The sequence below is a fragment of the Streptopelia decaocto genome (assembly GCF_964273445.1).
Source record: "Streptopelia decaocto genome assembly, chromosome: 12".
Lineage (NCBI taxonomy): Eukaryota > Metazoa > Chordata > Aves > Columbiformes > Columbidae > Streptopelia > Streptopelia decaocto.
The window spans coordinates 19,116,209-19,122,848 of NC_138667.1; positions in this window are offsets into that span (position 1 = coordinate 19,116,209).

Sequence of the window (6,640 nt, forward strand, 5' to 3'; positions counted from 1 at the left end):
GTTGAGGGTCACCTCGCCGCTCCTGGTGCCCCATGTGCATCGCCGGCGGCCAGGAAAGCCATGGCTCGCTGGACCGCTTTCTATCAGGAGGACCTGAGCCGCGAACACAGATGATGCCTGTGTGATGCCAGGGCTGCAAGAGCAGGACATGGGCTTGGTGACCCAAGAGGGCCCTTCCAGCCCCAGGTCCCCATGTCCGTGCCAGCCAAATCCTGAGGTGACCCTGGAGCAGACACTGGCTCAGATTTAGGGGACATGGAGAAAGGCCGAGTGCAAGCCAGCAGAGAGGTGCGAGCATCCCTCCCTCTCCGTGTCTCTGCTCTGCCTGTGCCCCCACTCTTCATTTCTCCGGCTCCCACAGCTGACCCTAAAACTGGGGAGCTTCAGTGATATATTCTTGCAGGTCCTGAATGAGACTGTTCATTAAACTCAGCCCTTAGAGGGTCCATGGCTACACACCACGCTCCAGCTCGGTACACAACCGCTTGTTCTTCGATTTCACTGCCGCCCACCAGTGATTCTCCCCCCAAGCCCAGGCTCAGCCCAGTGTGAATTAATTGCAAGAGTGAGACGTCAGCTGCTTTTATGTAATGTTCCTGTGTAATTCCATCTCCTCGTTTCCACTCCCCCATTAATTTATTCACTCTGGGTTTGTTTAAATCAGCCAGCCTTTTAGAAATGTTTTAATTTTTTGGTTTTATTCACAAGGTCTCTTTGTAAACCATGTTCCTAATCCAAGGACTTGGCATTCCCCAGGTAGCGGGGTGAGCGGGAGCGAGCCCCAGGGGAGCGTGACAGCGGGGCGAGCGCCTTCGCGTGGGATTCGCTGTGCTGAGAGCTGCTCATGACTTGCCTCCTTCCCTAATTACTTCTATTTCACTGTTTTCTTCTACTGCTTCAGCGGAGCGATATGCGAGACTTTTGAAACAGACCCCCTTGCAGTATTAACATTTTTTTTTTTTCAAAGATACATTGGAAATTTTTGGAGAACAGCTATTCTTTAGAGAGAAATGAAGAATTATCCTATATACTTATTGATCTCTAAGAGATCCAATACTCAGAGAAACGATCCTGCCAGAGGAGCGGGAGTTGCCCTTCACCTCCTCCGCCCAGCACCACTGTGCACTGAGAGGTGCCGGGACGTGCCGGCGGTGCCGGGATGGAGCCGCGGGTGCAGCAGCTTGTCGGCAGAGCTGCGGTGGCTGCAGAGCACACCGGCCCCACCGACGAGCTCCCTGCTCCACGGGCTGAGAAGGACCCACCTCGCTCTCACAGTGCTCCTTCAAACAGCAAATGGCTCTTCATTTAGCTCTTGTGTTGACAGGCCTCAAATTAAGAGGCAATTGAGGCAGCTCTCGGAGCGAGAGATGCTCGTGAGTCCTTCTGAGCAGGCGGTGGGGTTTGTATCCTGTATCCAAATTCCCGCAGAGCTTAGTGGATAATTACCTTGGGCTTCATCTTCACGTTATGGTTAAACCCATCTCGTACTCGTGACTTAATCCAGCCCTGAGCAGGGTTAGACACAGGCTGTCCATCACAACACTGTGAGCGTCTCCGAGTGGGGTTTGCGATACCTGGGTCCTGCAAGAAGAGCTATGGAGGCATTAGGACCAAAAAATCATCTTATTTGCTTATTGATTCCCAGTAAAATCTAATAATTAGAAAAATAGTCCTGCCAGCTTGTGTGTGCTGCGCTTACAAAGGAAGGAGGCAAAATCATTCAGGGGCTGACAGTGCTTCAATACTCCCCCTGTAATTTCTCCGGGCAGACGGACAGGTCTCCCTGCAACTGGAATTAGTCTGTGTCTCAAGGGGGAGAGCGGAGAACATCGGCACCCGGGACATCCCTCCAGCATGTGCTGGGCCAGGAAAAGACTTGGTGAAGACTGCCATAGACAGGACAATAAGGCCAGCGCTGGGGCGTGGGTGCCAGTCCCCTGGGCTACTTGCGGTGACATTACAAGCCCGTACATGGTCTGATGCTGCCATGAAAATAGCTGGTGCCATGTCTCTGAGTGTGTAGCGTGAGACTGGTCCTGCCAGGAAAGGACCGTCCCCTCAGCCCGTGCTGGCACAGCAGTGAAGGTGACACTGCCGAGGATCAGATGTGTCTCCCGTGCGAATAAATAGAATATTTTGCTCTCCACAGGTTCCTAATATAGTGCATTCTACCATCTGTAAATTGCACACTTAAATAGCAGTTTATCAAAAACAAGTCTTGGGAAATTATCTGAAATCAGCCTATGTAATGAAAGGCATATGAGCTGCAGGGCCACATCCTGCATGGGAGTCTGAGAGGCAAAAAAATAACTGCAGCATTGAAGTCAAAAAACATTTGCTGCACTTTGCTGTTGTTCTGCTACCCAGACCCTGAGCAGAACACCCCGAGCCCCTGACATTGCAGTGCTGGGCACAGTAACGGGCTGGCATCCACAGCTGTGCGCACTTTGCACGCGATTGACAAAGTTATCAGGAGGGTTTTGCAAGCGAGCTGGTGTTTTTCCTTTGGAAAATGAAACTTTGAGACATTCTTATCCCAAACAGCTCAGCATTTACTTTCTTTCTGCTTCCCAGCCTCCCTTGCCCCTTCCTGCAGAACTGCGCTACCTTTCCTCGCAGCTGCTCAGTTGCACTCCCTCTGTTGACCTGTTTGCTTCTCTATATTTAAGAAGACAGAAGAAGTGTTAATTTCTGGAGTGCATTGCACTTTCCAGAGATTTTGGGAATCTCCCAGAGCTGGCAGCCCATGGGTGTGCACGAAGTGCAGCCCTCTGGGCAGGTGTCACCACCTCCAGCGACGATGGGCACCATCCTTGGCCTCAAGACACCATCCATCCTGTTTGGTAAGGAGGGCAAAGACATAAAGCATCATGGCTAAATAACGGACAGACAGGTTCCCAGTTGCTGCCTGCTGACCATCCCATGGTGGTTTCACACTGTGGGACGAGGACCGTGTCTTGCTTAGGCTGTGTGTCACGCTCAGCCCCAGCCTACGGTCCCTGCATCTCAAGGCTCACCTGGTGTCCTTGGTATTTATCAGAGGAGCAATAATCGGGTCAGGAGCTGGGAGAGGCCCTACCCAGTGGCTGGGTGTGCGCTGGGGTAAGAGCAGAGTCAGGCTCTGAGCACAGAAACTGTGGGGAAGGGAGGTTCCTCTCCACGTCGCCTTGCCAAGTCTTGCAGATTAGCATTCTGCTCCAGTCTGGGATTCATAAGCTGGTCTGACTTTGTAAGATAAAAAAGTAATAACACTGCCCTCTATTATTTATTAGCAGCCTTTATGTCTCCTGGCAAAAAAAAAGCCCTTCCTCCTCCCTGGCTTCCTCGCCGGGCTGCTCCCAACAAGGTGCGATGCTGTCACTCCACAGCCCCATCACGCAGGATTTCACAAGACTCCAGAAAACCCAACTTGTGGCTCAGGAGTTATATCCCAGATGTGACAGCCACTTGTTTGGCTCCTGTTCTGCCCTCCTCAGTGCCCAGGGTGGCCTCGTGCTCTGGCTCCAGGCAGCCGTGGACGCTCCTCTGAGCCCGGTGGGGGAACACACGGCAATTGGGGTATGGCTGGGTGGGGTCCCCACGAGAGCACTTGCCTTTTGCCCTGATTTCAAGGCTATTAAGCTCTTGCATTTAAAACTATTTTGCCTCCAAACTCTGAAATCACCACTCCAAATGAAGCAGGTGAGCTGGGCTGCAGATGAAGGTGATCCGTGCTGGACCCTTTGGGGTCCTGTGGATGTTTTTTTGAGCAGACAGAAGTCCCTTGTGTCCCAGTCAGGTTTTCCTGGGGTGTTTTTTCCCCACGGGAGCTGTGCACAGCGTCGCTGCCTCCGGGCTTAGCCCAGGTGCAGGGCACTCGAGCTGCCCAGTGCAGCATCCCCACATTGCCTATGGTTTGTGTTGACTGTATTGACCGAATTAATAACAGCTGAGGTTCAATACTGAAATTACTCAGAACTCTGGATAGCCAAGCTGAATCAATTCGTTTATTAGTGAGAGCCAAAGCCAGAGGAACCGCAAAGGGATGTTGCACCCTCGGAGAGGAGGCAGAGCAGCACTTTGTCAGAGATTGGCCCCACGATGCATGTTTAAAACAACCCTGTGGTTTTTCCCAACACCATATCTTTGTTTGAGGCCTAGTACCCCAAACCCGGCAAGTCTGTAATTTAACATCTGCTGTTTGCTGGGGCTGAGCTGGCTCCTCGGCCCCACATCCAGCCACGTAACGCAGACAGACGGGAGGCCTGGATGTGAGTGATATCTGTGACTCACAGATATGATCTTTCTAAGGCCCAAATATGGATGTGAATAACAGCAATAAAAATATATCACTAACTAATATAAAGATGTAGGGCTCAGGTTAACATATGGAGATGCGCCGTTGGCATGCTTCATCAAGCACCCTGGGATTTCCGTCAAGGAAAGACTAATGTGAACGCTATATTCATCTTGCTTACAGCGGCACACCCTGGCTGTGACGCTGGGAATTAAATGACCATTTCCAATTCTCTTCAGCTCCAGGTATGTCTCTGCCAGGAGGTAGCGGGCAGGAGTCTGGCTCTGCTTGCAGTGTGCTTGGTGCAGAGCCTTTGAAAGCCACCACCTTCTCACCGTCCCTGCTCTAGCTGTAGGAACAGCAGCACCTTTGCACATGCAAGTGTCCGGCTGCAGATTTACTGGGGCTTTCCTGGAGAAGCACCTGGAGGGCTGGCTTTGCTGGGGCGCAGCTGGCTCCTCGCAGGTGGTGGGGGGTGGCATTGCCGTAGCAGTTGTCACCTGGGAAACAGAGAGGTACAGAAATGCCAGAACAGCGGAATTCTCTCACATTTCTCAAGTAGGTTAGCTCGGTTTGGTATCCAGCCCTGGCATGGAAACCCCAAGTAGAGCCCAAAAGTAGACCCATCTCCATGCCCCGTTCTTCCAGTTGGCCATGGCACATGCATGTCACAAGCCACCTTGAAGCAGATGGTCACCATGTCCCATCAGATGTCTCCTGTAGATGTAGAAAAGGCTCAGGACTAAATCGGATGGGCTGTGCCCAAGGGAAAAGATCCCCAAATGGAGAATGAGCCCCAAATGAGCCATGCTGAGGTCAAGACTTCAGCTCCTTTCCAAGCAGAGCCTCTTGATTTGGACCAAAAAGCCCCTTTTCCTCCTTCTGAAACCTCCAGGAGCAGAAATTTCCCAACTTGCATGGAATCAGCTCCTAAATTATCAACATGTGTCCCGCTTAAATAAGATCTTCACAGGGATGCTCTTTGGATCCTTACAGTTTTATTTATTTAGTTGGTTTTGTTTAAGATTAATCAGAAACGGGGAAAGAGTCAGAGACACACAAAAGAGGCTCTAAATAATTCTGAGTGATTGAGAGCATCATGATTAATGGGATCTGCCAATGCCATTCGGGTGGAAGCAGCCTTCCGAAAAATAGATTTATGTTAAATGGAAAAATACAATAATGTCATTGACAACAGGAGAAAACATGCGGTGGAAGGACCTGCCTTGAACGGCTGTCACATGTAACTCGGGCTCATAATGAACAAAACTTAACTTCTCCAAGCTCTGTGTGTCCTGATTCTGAATTCATTCATTATATTTGATTATCTTCAGTCCCCCCTAAGTGTAATGTATTCTTTCTTACAGAATTCACCATGCTTCGTATCAGGCATGGTTTAATATTTCATACAGTTCATTAAATAACATATTCAGCACAGCTCACAATACCTTATTCATAATCCCATATACGTCCCCGTGAAACCACAGAGAAACAAAACAAAAAAAAAATTGACGTTTGGAGAAATGGAGAGAGAATTTAAATGGTTCTGTAAAAGGACCCTGTGCAACCCTGGCAATTAAAGGAGCTCTGCAAAAGGGGAGAGAGAGACAGAGAGAGAAAAGGTGGTCCTGGGTCCCCGTTTGCTGCATGGCCGGGAGAAGCAGGACGTGTGGCCATGGGACACGGTGGCTTGGAAGAGGACATCTGGGTTGTGCTCTCGGTCATGCTGAGCGGGGTTAAGCTTCCTCCCTCATCCTGTGCTCCAGGCGTGAACCAGAGAAAGCTGCCTCTGGACTCGTGCTGACCTCACAGATTCGATTAAAGCCATAAATACATATTGGCCCCTCGCTGGAGCCAGCTAGGAAGATTGTGAATGGATATCCAAGCTTGCTCTGGGGTCGTGGGCAGCGAAGGCTTTTTACTGGCTCCAGGTGGTTTCAAGCACCTGATTTTAGTTTGGGGTGTTGGACTGAACTGACCTGAGCAAGTCGTGCCACACAAGGCACTCTGTTTCCATCAGCATGCCAGGTTTGCATCCCATCGCCATAAAGCTCAACTCAAAGACAACTCGTCTGCACACTCACACCAGGGGGGGTGTTATTGCATGGCACTCTCGTGCAATACAGGGTGCACATGCGGTCCCCCCGATCAGGCAGCAGTGGGACCATCAGCTGCGCTGGTGCAAGATTTTTCTCGGTGGTTTGCTCTCTAAAGCTCACAGGTGCACCAATCTGAAACAGCAAAGCAAAACTGAAATGCTTTCTTGCAAGTAGCATCTTCTCCTAAAGGCAGTTTCCTTGCTTTCACAACAAGACTTTGGCAGGAAGACATCAAGGGGAAATAGTTCACTCCAAGCACATGGAA